At 42.7% G+C, this 16,229-nt stretch overlaps 1 pseudogene; it reads right to left on the minus strand.

Annotated features, from left to right (window-relative positions):
- Positions 1–11,373: 11,373 nt before the first annotated feature.
- Positions 11,374–12,123, minus strand: LOC101121509 (proteasome subunit alpha type-7-like; annotated as a pseudogene).
- Positions 12,124–16,229: the final 4,106 nt, after the last annotated feature.

The raw sequence follows: 16,229 nt of genomic DNA on the forward strand, positions 1-16,229 counted from the left end.
AGTTGCCATTTCCTTCCCCAGGGGATCCTCCCAACCCAGGGATAGAACTCAGGTCTCTTGCATTGCAGGCAGATTCTTTAGCACTGAGCCAGTGGGAAGCCCTTATAGTAAATACTACAAAATCCCTAATATGGTAAAGTTCTGTGGCCTTGCCTTGAGCATAGTGAAGACAAGAAGAGAGATAGGGTTTAGGGACTTCCCTAGCTGTCCAGTGGTTAAGATTCCATACTGCCAATGCAGGAGGTGGAGTTTCCTTCTCTGGATGGGAACTAAGATCCCATATGCCTTGCTGTGTGGCCAAATGATTAAAAAAAATAATAAAATAAGACATAGGGTTTTATTCAGCTCTACAGGAGGCTGGAATACAGATCTCAAGGAGGGGACTGTGAGGTGACCCAGATGAGAGAGAAATAAGCTGAGTCCCTGGGAACTACAGAAATGGGGGAGGGATGCGGGAGAAGAACTGGAGAAGCCAGGCTAGACAAAGGGGAAAAAGAATTAACAGAATAAGCTTAGGGACACAACACTGAATACATTTAATAAGAATATATTTTCTTTATTAAAAATTAAATACACTATAGTGATTTTTTAAAAAATTAAGTACCGTGTACTTGGCACTTATTCTACACGTTTTTTCCTAATTATAGGCACACACCATGGAAGAGGGGTTCACAGTCCTCAGTCTGAGTCTGAGTGACCTTTCAGAGCCTCAGTTTCCTCATTTGTAGACTGAAAGGTCACTCAGCTTCTTGTTCATTAGAAGCACTGGAAATGACCTAACTTCTGATTCAGTCCCTTCATCTGAAACCCTCAAAGACAACTGGGCATTGAAAGAGATCCCAGGCTTAGAAGACAGGCTGGAAGGGGCTCTAATGACCCTCCATCCCTTCTCCCATGTTCCAAGTCTCAATACTCATATTTTACAGATGAGGAAACTGAGGTAGGATACAAGGCCAGGTCAGAAATCCAGGCTCCTGGATGAACCGCTCATTCCTCTGATTCTGAAGCCGAAACTGCTTCTGGATCATCTCTGATAATATCTTCTCTCTGATTTGAGGAGAGACTAATCCAAGGCCATGATGCAAAAGACAAAGCTAGTGGCCACAGACTCTAGTGCCGAAGGAGGCTGAGTGCCTCCTTTCTGTGCTGGTGCTGCGGATGCACTAAGGAGCAGGGTGGATCCGGTTTCCGGTTTTCAGGCACGACAGATGGAGCAGTCTCTGCTCAAGGAGATCCCATCTCCTAGAGCGGGCTGGGGGAGGCCCACGTGGGCGCCTCGCGTGCAGCCAGCTTACAGTCACCAGGGAAACAGCCTTCGAGATCTCAACAGACCACGGCTCTCCCTTCTTCCCACGCACGGGCAGAGGAAATATCGACCAATGAGATAGCGGGAATCCCGAGACGTCGATGGTATCTAGGCAGGCGAGCAGAGGCAGACGCCAGAGCCACTAGTCAGGAGTTTGGAAAAATGGTACCTGGCAAGGAGTAAGTCTGAGATGCGCAGCTTCCTCTCCTCCTAGATGTTCCACAGACACCTCCTCTCATGCGGTTCCCAAATTCACTCCCCTCAGATGCTCCTCCTGAATTCAGTTCTCAGCGCTGCCCGTTTACGCTAGGAGTGTGGCCATAGGGTACTGGAGGGTGGAATCTGTCGCTGTGTTTTGATTCTGCCTGGAAAAGCTGAGTGGGGTTCAGGTAGCGATGGGAGAGGCGCCCTTTTCATGAATGGGAATGTCAGAGGAGGGAAGTACCATCCTGGTAAACAGCAGACTAAGGTGTACCTGAGGGAAAGGGAGGGCTAGTTAGAGTCAAGTTGTAGGGAGAGGAATGCCAGCTGTGTCCACTTTGTCCTGCTAGACATGGCCAGCGGACAGTGAAAAATGTGGGTATGTAGCCAGAGAGGCCAGGCTGGACATTCCTACATGGCGTGCATCTATTTACTATTTGTGTGTCTGTGGGGCAGAGATGGGGGAGTGGTATCTTTTGGACCCAAAAGGCCAAGGTACCATTTCCTCAAATGACTATAGAACCTGGTTCAGCTTAATCTGGGGAGGGTTCCTAAAAGGAGGTAAGTCCTCCTCCTTTCCTTTGTTCAGTGTGTATTAAGGGTCATCAGGCCAGGCTTTGTTCCAAGGACTGGGGATACAGTAACGAATACAAGGTTCTAGTCCTCAAGGAGTTTGAATTACCAGAGGCATTAGAACTGCAATTCTAGACTTTATACCTCAGCTGCTGCTTTGATGTAGCTCAAAAGTCAGAAATCTAGATCAGATTTTTTGTGTCACTTTTGTGTCTTTTGTACTTTTCTGTCACTGTACAACTGGGCCCCACCCCCATTCTCTGGGACTATGAGCCCAGAATGTTGTAGCTGGGACCTGAAGAGGAAAAGGCTCACAAGAGACCGGGGATGTCCAGGAATGAAGACGTGTTCACTAATTTATCAGCTATGACAGGCCCATCTATGTCAGTATTCATCTACATGGTGTGCCCGAAAATGCCAGCACTAGAAGTCTTAAAGAATTTCCCCTAAAAGGAAAGTTCTAAGTTCAAAAACTGTGAGAAACAGAACTGGTTATTTTTTTTTAATTGAGTACAGTTAATTTTCAATGTATTAGTTTCAACTGTATAGTAAAATGATCCACCTAAATATACATATATATTCTTTTTAAGTGGAGTAGGCAATGGTAACCCACTCCAGTATTCTTTTTAAGGTTTTCTCATTATAGGTCATTACAAAATAATGAGTATAGTCCCCTGTGCTATACACTAGGTCCTTGTTGTTTATTTTATATATAGTATGTGTTAATCTCTTAATTTATTTCCCCCTCCTCTTTCCTCTTTGGTAACCAAAAGTTTGTTTTCTGTGTCTGTGAGTCTGTTTCTGTCCTGTAAATAAGCTCATTTGTATCATTTTTTTAGATTCCACATATTAGTGATATCAAATAGTATCTGCCTTTCTCTGACTTACTTCACTTAGTAATTTCTGGGTCCACCCTTGTTGCTGCAAATGGTACTATTTCTTTTTTGTAGCTGAGCAGTATTCCATCGTGTATGTGTGTACCGCATCTTCTTTATCCATTCATTGTTGGACGTTTAGGTTGCTTTCATGTCTTGGTGATTATATGGAATAAATAGTGCTGCTATGAAAGTTGAGGTGCAGGTATCTTTTCACATTAGAGTTTTCATCTTTTCTGGATATATGCCTAGGAGTAGGTTTGCTGGATCATATGCCACTCTATTTTTAGTTTTTTAGGCAACCTCATACTGTTTTTCATAGTGGCTGCACCAATTTACATTCCCACCAACAGTGTAGAAGGGTTTCCTTTTCTCCTCAGCCTTTCCAGGATCTGTTTGTAGATTTTTTTTGATGATGGCCATTCTGACCAGTGTGAGGTGATACCTCATTGCAGTTTTGATTTCATTAATGATTAGTAATGTTGAGCATCTTTTCATGTGCTTTTTAGCCACCTGTATGTCTTCTTTGGAAAAATGTCTATATCTTCTGCCCATTTTTTTTTATTGGGTGGTTGGGGTTTTTGTTAACATTGAGCTTCATGAGCTGTTTGTATATTTTGGAGATTAATCTCTTGTGGGTTGCTTCATTTGCAAATATTTTCTCCCATTCCAAGGGTTGTCTTTTCATTTTGTTTATGGTTTCCTTCACTGTGCAAAAGCTTTTAAGTTTAATTAGGTCTCATTTGTTAGTTTTTGTTTTTATTTTCATTACTCTAGGAGATGGATCAAAAAAGATCTTGCTGCGATTTATGTTGAGTGTTCTGCCTGTGTTTTCCTCTAAGAGTTTTATAATGTCCAGTCTTACATTTAGCTCTTTAATCCATTTTGAGTTTATTTTTGTGTAGAGTATTAGGCAGTGTTCAAATTTTATTCTTTTATATGTAGCTGTCCAGTACCACTTATTGATGGCCATTCTGACTGGTGTGAGGTGGTACTTCATTATAGTTTTGATTTGTATTTCTCTAATAATTAGTGATACTGAACATCTTTTCATGTGCCTTTGGGCCATTAATACCTTCTTGGTCATATCATCTGCAAATACTTTTCCCCATTCTGTGGGAGATCTTTTCGTTTTGTTTTGTTTATGGTTTCCTTTGCTCTGCAAAAGCTTTTGTTTGATTAAGCCCAGTTTGTTTATTTTGGTTTTCATTCTCATTACTCAAGGAGACAGATCAAAAAAAATATTGCTGTGGACACTCAGAAATTTTAATATTCACTTGCAGTAGATGCATGCATGTGTGCAGTAGGTAGGGTGCAGCATATCCAAATGTTTCTTTCTCCCCAGAAGCTTTTACAAGCACATTAAAGCCCATAAGGGTCTGTGTCTTCTAAAATGCATCTCTCCATGAGTATATGTATGTGTGTTATTGCAGAGAGTGTTTGGGAGGAAAAATAAGCTGATACAAATAGTGGCCTCAGGATTTTTCTGGCAGTCCAGTGGTTAAGACTCCATGCTTCCACTGCCAGGGGCATGGGTTTGATTCCTGGTTGGAATGAAGATCCTATATGCGATGCAGCATGGCCAAAAAAAAGCCAACAACAAAATACAAAAACCAAATGGTGGCCTTTGGGGAGCTGGGTAGGAATTAGGCTTCGGTTACACTGAACAGCTTTCAGTGCTTTTGGCTTATGTTTACTATGTGGCTCAGATGGTTAAGAATCCACCTGCAATGCAGGAGACCCAGGTTCAATCCCTGGGTGGGGAAGATCCCCTGGAGAAGGAAATGGCAACCACTCAAGTATTCTTGCCTGGAGAATTCCATGGGCAGAGGAACCTGACAGGCTTCATGGGGTCACAAAGAGTCGAACATAATTGAGCAACTAACAGTTACTTTAAAATAGATGCAATAAGTTTGTAGAAGCTTAGATGAGTCTCCATGCTGATGTCTGGTTGACGTCATATTTAACTGAATCCTCCTTAGGAATGACAGCTGTCACCCTCCCCTGAGAACCAGTGCAAGAAATATCCCTCAGAAACTCATCATCCAGAAATAAAAAGTATAAAACATGCTTAATATACTATAATAAACTCACTTAACACACTACAGGAAATCTACTAAAGCTACTTACTTTGGAAGGAATGGACACTTTTGAGTCATTCACACAATAAAATGCAATCAAAACATGTAACCCCCCTCCCCCGCCCAAAAAAAAAAGAAACTCATCATCCAGCCTGATGTAAGAATGACATTGAGGATGCTATAAAAAAGAAAAGCAAAAGTGAAAAAGAACACTCCAAACTGATTTAACTACTTTTATTTATTTTTTTTTTTGAATTTTTAAGATTTCCTTTCCAGTGGATTGTGGGGTCATCATATAAACATATGTCATTTGCTTTTAGTAATTCAATATATCGGCCATTTTCTTTTTGAATTTCTTCCAGTTGTTTACGTAGCTTTTTAATTTCTTCAGCTTGTTCATTGTTTCCTCCGTTAAGCAGGAGTTCATCGTTCTGCCTTTTCAATTCTGTTATGTACTTAAAGGCTTGGTCCAGGATCATATTCTTGCTCTGTTTCAGTGCAGGAGAGCATGGGATCAGCTCTCCTATTCTATTTATCCCAGCATTGATTTTCTTCTTTCTATGCCTCTCCACTGCATTGTGTGTCTCCCGATTTTTCTTTCTGTGCTGCTTTTTTGTAGGAGTCTCATTCTCTGTCATTTCTGGCATGGTTACAGTGATAGGAACCCAAGGGCTTGCAGAATCTCTTCACTTTTGATTCCTGGCTTCCAACGCCTCCCGTTTCTGATCCAAATCTATCATCTTCTGCCAGAAGATGGTCTATAAGTTATGTTTTCTTCTTACCGCGGGCTGCGTGGTCTCGGCCGCGGCGGCGGCGGCAGCGGCGACCCCAGCCTGGGTCATGATCCCAAGCGGGTTCCGCAGGGGTGTCCGACCGCCCGGGCCAATCTCTCCGTCCGCGGCCGCCGCCTGCTTCTCTGGGGCTGGGGGAGCGCGGGCCCAGGCCCTCCTCTCCCCCCGCCCCCGCCGCCTCTTCTAGCGGCCACCGCCGCCACTGCGAGCCCGAGCCCTCAAGGCCGGAGACCCGGCGGCAGCGCGGCCTCAACTTTCCCAGCCCCCCTGATTTAACTACTTTTAGTATAAAACTGGGTCTGCCATATTTCTAAAAGCTCTGATGCGCTGTCAGAGTTGAGACCCACAGGGACTGGGAGTGATATGTAAGACACGCTCCTCTGCTAGCCATTCCCTTGTGTTGCGTGAGGCCCTGGGCACAGGGAATTCTAGAGGGAGTAAGATTCAGTCTCTATCTTCAAATAGCTCCTGGAGCAGGAAGTTGCTTTTTATCTTAGTAAAAGATTTTCCAGACAGAGCCTCAGCTTCATTGTTTACACTGGAGCTGGGTTTGCCCAGAGAGAACAGTTTGTCAAGTCAGCCTTGGGAGATAAAGAGCTTTTGGTCACCTGGAACCAGAGGGGTAGCCTGGCCCATCCAGGCATTTCTGAGAGCCTCCACGTTCCAGACCTCATTCTCAGGCCTAAAACTGTAAGTAGGGACAGGGCTGGCTTGTGTAACAGCTGGATCTGGTATTTGCTGTAGAAACAAGTCTTTTCAATTGCCAGCCCTCTACAATTTTTAGTATCCCAGATATAGATTCACCCAACCTTTAAAAAATTTATTTATTTTTATCTTATTTTTTACTGAAGCATAATTGATTTACAATGCTGTGTTAGTTGCTAATGTTCAGCAAAGAATATATTTGTTTCCATTATGGTTTATCATAGGACATATAGTTTTCTGTGCCCTACAGTGAGACCTTTTGGTTATCTATTTTATATGTAAGGTAGTCTCTATCTGTGAATCTTAATTTATCCCTCCCCCACCCTCCAAAGAGGGGAAACACTTTTGTAACTTTGTTTTCTATGTCTGTGAGTCTGGCTTTGTTTTATAAATAAGTTTGTGCGTGTATGTATGCTCAGTCGCTTCAGTCGTGTCCGATTCCTTGTGATGCCATGGACTGCAGGCTGCCAGGCTCCTCTGTCCATGGGATTCTCCAGGCAATAATACTGGAGTGGGTTGCCATGCCCTCCTCCAGGGGATCTTCCTAACCCAGGTCTCTTGCATTGCAGGCAGATTCTTAACCCACTGAGCCACCTGGAAAGCCCAATAAATAAGTTCATTTGTATAACATTTTAGATTCCGCATAAAAGTGGTATCACATGGTATTTGTTTTTGTCTGACTTCACATAGTATGATAGTCTCCATGTCTTGGCTACTGTGAATAGTGCTGCTGTGAACATTGGGGTGCACGTATCTTTTTGAATTTAGAGTTTTATCTGGATACATGCCTAGGAGTGGGATTGATGGATCATTATGGCAACTCTATTTTTAGTTGCTTAAGGAACCTCCATACTGTTTTTCACAGTGGCTGCATCAGTTTACATTCTAATCAACACTGTAGGAAGTTTCCCTGATATCCACAGCCTCTTCAGTATTTATTATTATTATTTAAATTTTTAAATTGGAGTATAGTTGATTTACCATGCTGTTAGTTTCAAGTGTACATATACATGTGTACATATACATATGTACATATACATGTGTACATGCATGCTAAGTCACAACCCTATGGACTGTAGCCCACCATGCTTCTCTGTCCATGGGATTCTTCAGGCAAGAGCATTGGAATGTGTTAGCCGGGCCCTCCTCCAAGGGATCTTCCTGACCCAGGGATCAATCTCATGTCTCCTATGTCTCCTGCATTGGCAGGCAGGTTCTTTACCACTAGTGCCATCTGGGAAGCCCACATATACATATATCCACTTTCTTAAAGATTCGTTTCCCATTTAGGCCATTATGGAGTATTGTGTAGAGTTCCCTATGCTATTCTAGCATTTATTATTTGTAGAATTTTAATGATACCAAGGCTTTTTAAAAACTCTGGTAACAGAGAAATCATTCCATGGGAGAAAATATTCCAATTTTGGACAACTGTAATTCTGTCTTAAGTTTTTATCCTGAAATAGTTATAAGCTTGTAGAAAACTATAAAACGAATCCAACAAGCTTCCTTTACCTCTCACCTATTTCCCCTAGGTAGTGACATCTTATATGGGTGTAGTACAGTATCAAAGCCAGAAAATTGGTACATTACTGTTCTAGACTACAGGCCTTACTCAGTTTTAACCACTTGAAAAAAAAAAAAGAAACACTGTATTCATTTCTGTGTATGTGTATCCATGCAGCTTGATCGCCTCTGGAAATTTGTCATCACCACCACAATCAAGATACAGAACTGCTCCATTGCTGAAAAAGAACTCCCTCCTGCTGCCTTTTTGTATTTACACTCACCCCTCCCCCTCCCCTTCCTGGAAACTACTAATCTGTTCTCCATCTCTAGATGGAGAATGTTATATAAATGGAATCATACAGTATGCAATCTTTATTTGAAAGATAACAGCTTTATTGACATAAAATTCCCATACCATGCATTACATCCCTTCAAAGTGTTCAGTTTGATAGTTTTTTTCATATATTAACAGTTGCACAACCATCACCACAGTCAATTTAGAACCTTTTCATCAACCCCCCAAAGAAACCGTATCAGTCACTCCCTATTTTTTCCAAACCCCCAGTCCTAAGCATGCACTAATCTACTTTCTACCTCTATAGATTCACTTATTTTGGACATTTCATATAAATAGAATCATATAATATGTGGTTTTTTTTGTGATTGCCTTCTTTTACTTAGCACAATGTTTTCAAGGTTCATCCCTGTTGTTGCAACTGTAGGAAGAGCTGAAACAAGTCGTACTCTGTCAATAATAAGACAACAGAGCAAAACCATAAGTCATGCTCAGAAGAGAACATTTTGACCTTAAATGACACTCGGAACTAAAGTTCCCCCCAACCCCCTTGTGTTGGGTGAGGCCCTGCTGCTGCTGCTGCTGCCAAGTCGCTTCAGTCGTGTCCGACTGTGTGACACCATAGACGGCAGCCCACCAGGCTCCCCCATCCCTGGGATTCTCCAGGCAAGAACACTGGAGTGGGTTGCCATTTCCTTCTCCAGTGCATGAAAGTGAAAAGTTGAAAGGGAAGTCACTCAGTCGTGCCCGACTCCTAGCGACCCCATGGACTGCAGCCTACCAGGCTCCTCTGTCCATGGGATTTTCCAGGCAAAAGTACCAGAGTGGGTTGCCATTGCCTTCTCCGGCAGGTGAGGCCCTAGGCATGGGGAATTATAAAGAGAGTGTGATGCCCCCCAAACCCCAGAAGTAAACTATGGAGACATAACTGGAACTTGAATGCTAGAACCATTTCAGAAATGAAATTTCCTTTGCCCAGAAGATCCACTGCCAAAGCCTCCTCCCATATCTTCCTGTAAATGCCAAGTTCCAAAGCCCTCCATTTGAAACCTGTCCCACCAGCATTTCTGCATACTAATCCATTCTCCCCCAACTCATAAAAGTTTGACTGAATCCCAGATTTGGGAAACAGATTTGAGCTAGGTTTCCTGTCTCCTTGCAGGTTCATGTTGCAATAAAGCTTGTTCTTTCCTCAAAAGCCAGTGCCATAGTATTGGCTTCTATGCACATGGGAAAAACCATAGCCTTGACTAGATGGACCTTAGTTGGCAAAGTAATGTCTCTGCTTTTGAATATGCTATCTGGGTTGGTCATAATTTTTCTTCCAAGGAGTAAGCATCTTTTAATTTCATGGCTGCACTCACCATCTGCAGTGATTTTGGAGCCCAAAAAATAAAGTCTGACACTGTTTCCACTGTTTGCCCATCTATTTCCCATGAATTGATGGGACCAGATGCCATGATCTTCATTTTCTGAATGTTGAGCTTGAAGCCAACTTTTTCGCTCTCCTCTTTCACTTTCATCAAGAGGTTTTTGAGTTCCTCTTCACTTTCTGCCGTAAGGGTGGTGTCATCTGCATATCTGAGGTTATTGATATTTCTCCTGGCAATCTTGATTCCAGCTTGTGTTTCTTCCAGTCCAGTGTTTCTCATGATGTACTCTGCATAGAAGTTAAATAAGCAGGGTGACAATATACAGCCTTGACATACTCCTTTTCCTATTTGGAACCAGTCTGTTGGTCCATGTCCAGTTCTAACTGTTGCTTCCTGACCTGCATACAGATTTCTCAAGAGGCAGGTTAGGTGGTCTGGTATTCCCATCTCTTTCAAGATTTTCCACAGTTTATTGTGATCCACACAGTCAAGGCTTTGGCATAGTCAATAAAGCAGAAATAGATGTTTTTCTGGAACTCTCTTGCTTTTTCCATGATCCAGCGGATGTTGGCAATTTGCCGACTAAGGTTCGTCTAGTCAAGGCTATGGTTTTTCCTGTGGTCATGTATGGATGTGAGAGTTGGACTGTGAAGAAGGCTGAGTGCCGAAGAATTGATGCTTTTGAACTGTGGTGTTGGAGAAGACTCTTGAGAGTCCCTTGGACTGCAAGGAGATCCAACCAGTCCATTCTGAAGGAGATCAACCCTGGGATTTCTTTGGAAGGAATGATGCTAAAGCTGAAGCTCCAGTACTTTGGCCACCTCATGCGAAGAGTTGACTCATTGGAAAAGACTCTGATGCTGGGAGGGATTGGGGGCAGGAGGAGAAGGGGATGACCGAGGAGATGGCTGGATGGCATCACGGACTCGATGGGCGTGAGTCTGAGTGAACTCTGGGAGATGGTGATGAACAGGGAGGTCTGGCATGCTGCGATTCATGGGGTCACAAAGAGTCGGACATGACTGAGTGACTGAACTGAACTGATGCACATGGGGCAGCAAGCCTTTTGCTCAGTAACATTGTAGCATGTACTTCATTCCTTTTTATTTCCGGGAGTATTCCCTGTAAGGATAAACCACTTTGTTTATATAGCCATCAGTTGATGGACATTGAGTTGTTTCCACTTTTTGGCTGTGATGAATAATGCTGCTGTGAACATTTATGTACAAGTTTTTGCATGGACATATGTTTCCAGTACTCTTAGGTATACCTGAGTGAAATTATTGAATCATATGATCACTCTGTGTTTAATCTTCTCAAGAAAAGCCAAACTGTTTTCCAAAGCAGTTATACTATTTTACATTCTCATCGGCAGTGTATGAAGATTCTGATATCTCTGCAACATCACCAATACTTACGGTCTTTTTGATTACAGCCATTCTTTCCTAGTGAAGGTGAAGTAGGATCTCATTGTGGTTTTGATTTGAATTTCCCTAAGGTGTAAAGACACTGAACATCTTTTTGTTTCCCTTTAAAAAAAATAGGCAAATTTATTGTAGGACATTTGGAGAGTACAGATAAATGGAATGGAAATACCTATGTATCATTTTGGAAATCAGCCATGATTTGAATTTAAAAATTGTTACAAGCAAAATCTGATCTCATCATGATGCTTTCTTTTATTTCTTATTTTCGTTTTCTTCTTCTTCTTTTCCAATCTCAGCAATGTATTTCTCAATTTCTTCAGGGTTTAAAATCTTGAGGGGTTGATCTTGCCTCACAACAGCAAGCTCTGTGTTTTTGCCACCTAACTGAACCATTTCCAGAATGGCTTCCTCAATATAGTTCTTCTCTAGGAATTCACGCACTGACTTGGCAACCCGGCCTATAGCATTGACCTTCCAGGCATGGTATGTGCTGGAGAGGTCAGTCTGATAGAGTCCGGGGGCGTGCCATCAAAGTTAAAACCCACAACAAGGGCAGAGACGCCAAACCCCCGGCCCTCCTTGCTCTGTGTGTAAGTGCTGCTTCAGATTGGCGATATAGTGGGTGACATACTCCATGGTGACCAGGTCCTCCACAGTCAGCCGGTGGCTCTGGCATTCCACCTGGGCCCTGTTGATGACTATCCTTGCGTTAGCAGTGAGGCCGGCAAATGCCACGCAGACATTATCATCCGGAGCGCAGACCTTCCGACCTTTCATCCTACAGTTTGGCCACTGACTTCTCCACACCAAGAACAACAATGTCTTTTCCTCAAACACTGACAGTGGTCCAGCCCTTCTTCATGGCCTTCTGCAAGTACTTCACTTGGAAGAGGTGGCCATTGGCAGAGAAGACGGTGACGGCGCGGTTATAGCTCATGCCCGTGGAGCGTTGCGGTTGGGCTGGGAAAAGCGCACACTCACGGCCACGCAGCCAGCGATTCACAGCGTTGCTGCGCCAGCTCCGCACGCCCGCCCACCCCACTTTATTTTGCTTTTATCAAGACTTTATTTCTATCAGTAGTGTATCAGACTTCTAGTTTCCATATAACTTTGCCAAGCCTGCATAGTATATATGTGTATATATTGTATATCCAGTATAGTTGATTTACAATGTGTTATTTTTTGGTGTACAGCAAAGTGATCCAGTTATATATATATATATATATATATATATATATATATATATTCTTTTTCATATTTGCCTTCATTATGGTTTATTATAGTATATCGAATATAGTGCCCTGTGCTATATAATAGGACTTTGTTATTCATTCATACCATATAATCCTGAATGCCCAATCCTTCCTTTCCCCTGCCCTTGGCAACCACAAGTCTGTTCTCTAGGTCTGTGAGTCTGCTTCTGTTTCATAGATAACTTCATTTGTGTCATATTTTAGATTCCACATATAAGTGATATAATATGGTATTTGTCTTTCTCTTACTATGATACTTTCTAGATCCAAACATGTTGCTGCAAGTGACATTATTTCATTCTTTTTTATGTCTGAGTAGTTTTCCATTTATATATTCATACCTATATACATACACACACACACATATATATTACATATTCTTTATCCATTCATCTATCAAGGGACATTTATGCTGTTTCCATGTCTTGACTATTGTAAATAGTACTGCAATGAACATTGGGGTTCAGTTCAGTTCAGTTCAGTCGCTCAGTCGTGTCTGACTCTTTGCAACCCCATGAATCGCCGCACGCCAGGCCTCCCTGTTCATCACCATCTCCCGGAGTTCACTCAGACTCATGTCCATCGAGTCCGAGATGCCATCCAGCCATCTCATCCTCGGTCATCCCCTTCTCCTCCTGCCCTCAATCCCTCCCAGCATCAGAGTCTTTTCCAATGAGTCAACTCTTCGCATGAGGTGGCCAAAGTACTGGAGTCTCAGCCCCAGCATCATTCCTTTCATAGAAATCCCGGGGCTGACCTCCTTCAGAATGGACTGGTTGGATCTCCTTGCAGTCCAAGGGACTCTCAAGAGTCTTCTCCAACACCACAGTTCAAACCCATCAATTCTTTGGCACTCAGCCTTCTTCACAGTCCAACTCTCACATCCATACGTGACCACAGGAAAAACCATAGCCTTGACTAGATGGACCTTAGTCGGCCAAGCAATGTCTCTGCTTTTGAATATACTATCTAGGTTGGTCATAACTTTTCTTCCAAGGAGTAAGCGTCTTTTAATTTCATGGCTGCACTCACCATCTGCAGTGATTTTGGAGCCCCCAAAAATAAAGTCTGACACTGTTTCCACTGTTCCCCATCTATTTCCCATGAAGTGATGGGACCAGATGCCATGATCTTCATTTTCTGAATGTTGAGCTTAAGCCAACATTTTCACTCTCCTCTTTCACTTTCATCAAGAGGCTTTTAGCTCCTCTTCACTTTCTGCCATAAGGGTGGTGTCATCTGCATATCTGAGGTTATTGATATTTCTCCCAGCAATCTTGATTCCAGCCTGTGTTTCTTCCAGTCCAGCGTTTCTCATGATGTACTCTTCATATAAGTTAAATAAGCAGGGTGACAATATACAGCCTTGACATACTCCTTTTCCTATTTGGAACCAGTCTGTTGTTCCATGTCCAGTTCTAACTGCTGCTTCCTGACTTGCATACAGATTTCTCAAGAGGCAGGTTAGGTGGTCTGGTATTCCCATCTCCTTCAGAATTTTCCACAGTTTATTGTGATCCACACAGTCAAAGGTTTTGGCATAGTCAATCAAGCAGAAATAGACGTTTTTCTGGAACTCTCTTGCTTTTTCCATGATCCAGCAGATGTTGGCAATTTGATCTCTGGTTCCTCTGCCTTTTCTAAAACCAGCTTGAAAATCAGGGAGTTCATGGTTCATGTATTGCTGAAGCCTGGATTGGAGAATTTTGAGGATTACTTTACTAGCATGTGAGATGAGTGCCATTGTGCGGTAGTTTGAGCATTCTTTGGCATTGCCTTTCTTTGGGATTGGAATGAAAACTGACCTTTTCCAGTCCTGTGCCCACTGCTGAATTTTCCAAATTTGCTGGCATATTGAGTGCAGTACTTTCACAGCATCATCTTTCAGGATTTGAAGTAGCTCACTCCACTAGCTTTGTTTGTAGTGATGCTTTCTAAGGCCCACTTGACTTCACATTCCAGGATGTCTGGCTCTAGATTAGTGATCACATCATCATGATTATCTGCGTCGTGAAGATCTTTTTTGTACAGTTCTTCCGTGTAGTCTTGCCAACTCTTCTTAATATCTTCTGCTTCTGTTAGGTCCATATCTTTTCTGTCCTATATCGAGCCCATCTTGGCCTGAATGTTCCCTTGGTATCTCTAATTTTCTTGAAGAGATCTCTAGTCTTTCCCATTCTGTTGTTTTCCTCTATTTCTTTGCATTGATGGCTGAAGAAGGCTTTCTTATCTCTTGCTATTCTTTGGAACTCTGCATTCAGATGCTTATATCTTTTCTTTTCTCCTTTGCTTTTCACTTATCTCCTTTTCACAGGTATTTGTAAAGCCTCCCCAGACAGCCATTTTGCTTTTTTGCATTTCTTTTCCATGGGGATGGTCTTGATCCCTGTCTCCTGTACAGTGTCACGAACCTCCATCCATAGTTCATCAGGCACTCTGTCTATCAGATCTAGTCCCTTAAATCTATTTCTCACTTCCACTGTATAATCATAAGGGATTTGATTTAGATCATAGCTGAATGGTCTAGTGGTTTTCCCTACTTTCTTCAATTTAAGTCTGAATTTGGTAATAAGGAGTTCATGATCTGAGCCACAGTCAGCTCCTGGTTTTGTTTTTGTTGACTGTACAGAGCTTCTCCATCTTTGGCTGCATGGAATATAATCAATCTGATTTCGGTGTTGACCATCTGGTGATGTCCATGTGTAGAGTCCTCTCTTGTGTTGTTGGAAGAGGGTGTTTGCTATGACCAGTGCATTTTCTTGGCAAAACTCTACTAGTCTTTGCCCTGCTTCATTCTGCATTCCAAGGCCAAATTTGCCTGTTACTCCAGGTGTTTCTTGACTTCCTACTTTTGCATTCCAGTCCCCTATAATGAAAAGGACATCTTTTCTGGGTGTTAGTTCTAAAAGGTCTTGTAGGTCTTCATAAAACCATTCAACTTCAGCTTCTTCAGTGTTACTGGTTGGGGCATAGACTTGGATAACTGTGATATTGAATGGTTTGCCTTGGAGACAAACAGAGATCATTCTGTCGTTTTGAGATTGCATCCAAGTACTGCATTTTGGACTCTTTTGTTGACCATGATAGCTACTCCATTTCTTCTAAGGGATTCCTGCCCGCAGTAGTAGATGTAATGGTCATCTGAGTTAAATTCACCCATTCCAGTCCATTTTAGTTCGCTGATTCCTAGAATATCGACGTTCACTCTTGCCAACTCTTGTTTGACCACTTCCAATTTGCCTTGATTCATGGACTTGACATTCCAGGTCCCTATGCAATATTGCTCTTTATAGCATCGGATCTTGCTTCTATCACCAGTCACATCCACAACTGGGTATTGTTTTTGCTTTGGCTCCATCGCTTCATTCTTTCTGGAGTTATTTCTCCACTGATCTCCAGTAGCATATTGGGCACCTAATGACCTGAGGAGTTCCTCTTTTGGTATCCTATCACTTTGCCTTTTTATACTGTTCATGGGGTTCTCTGGTGAAGGGATCATTGGGGTACATTTTGTTATTTCAAGGGAATACTCTTGATTTTTAAAAATTTATTTTTGACTGTGCTAGGTCTTTGTTGCTGCACATGGGCTTTCTCTAGTTGCAGAGAGCTGGGGCTACTCTCTAGTTGTGGTGCAAGGGCTTCTCATTGTGGCCCTTTCTCTCATTGTGGAGCATGGGCGCTAGAGAGCGCAGGCTTCAGTAGTGGTGGATCCCAGGCACTGGAGCCACAGGCTCAATAGTTGTGGCACATGGGCTCAGTTGTCTGCAGCATGTGGGATCTTCCTGGATCAGCCTGCATTGGCAGGTGGATTCTTTACCACCAGGAAGCCCTTCTTTTTAT

Source organism: Ovis aries, chromosome 4 (assembly GCF_016772045.2).
Source record: "Ovis aries strain OAR_USU_Benz2616 breed Rambouillet chromosome 4, ARS-UI_Ramb_v3.0, whole genome shotgun sequence".
Taxonomy (NCBI): Eukaryota; Metazoa; Chordata; class Mammalia; order Artiodactyla; family Bovidae; genus Ovis; species Ovis aries.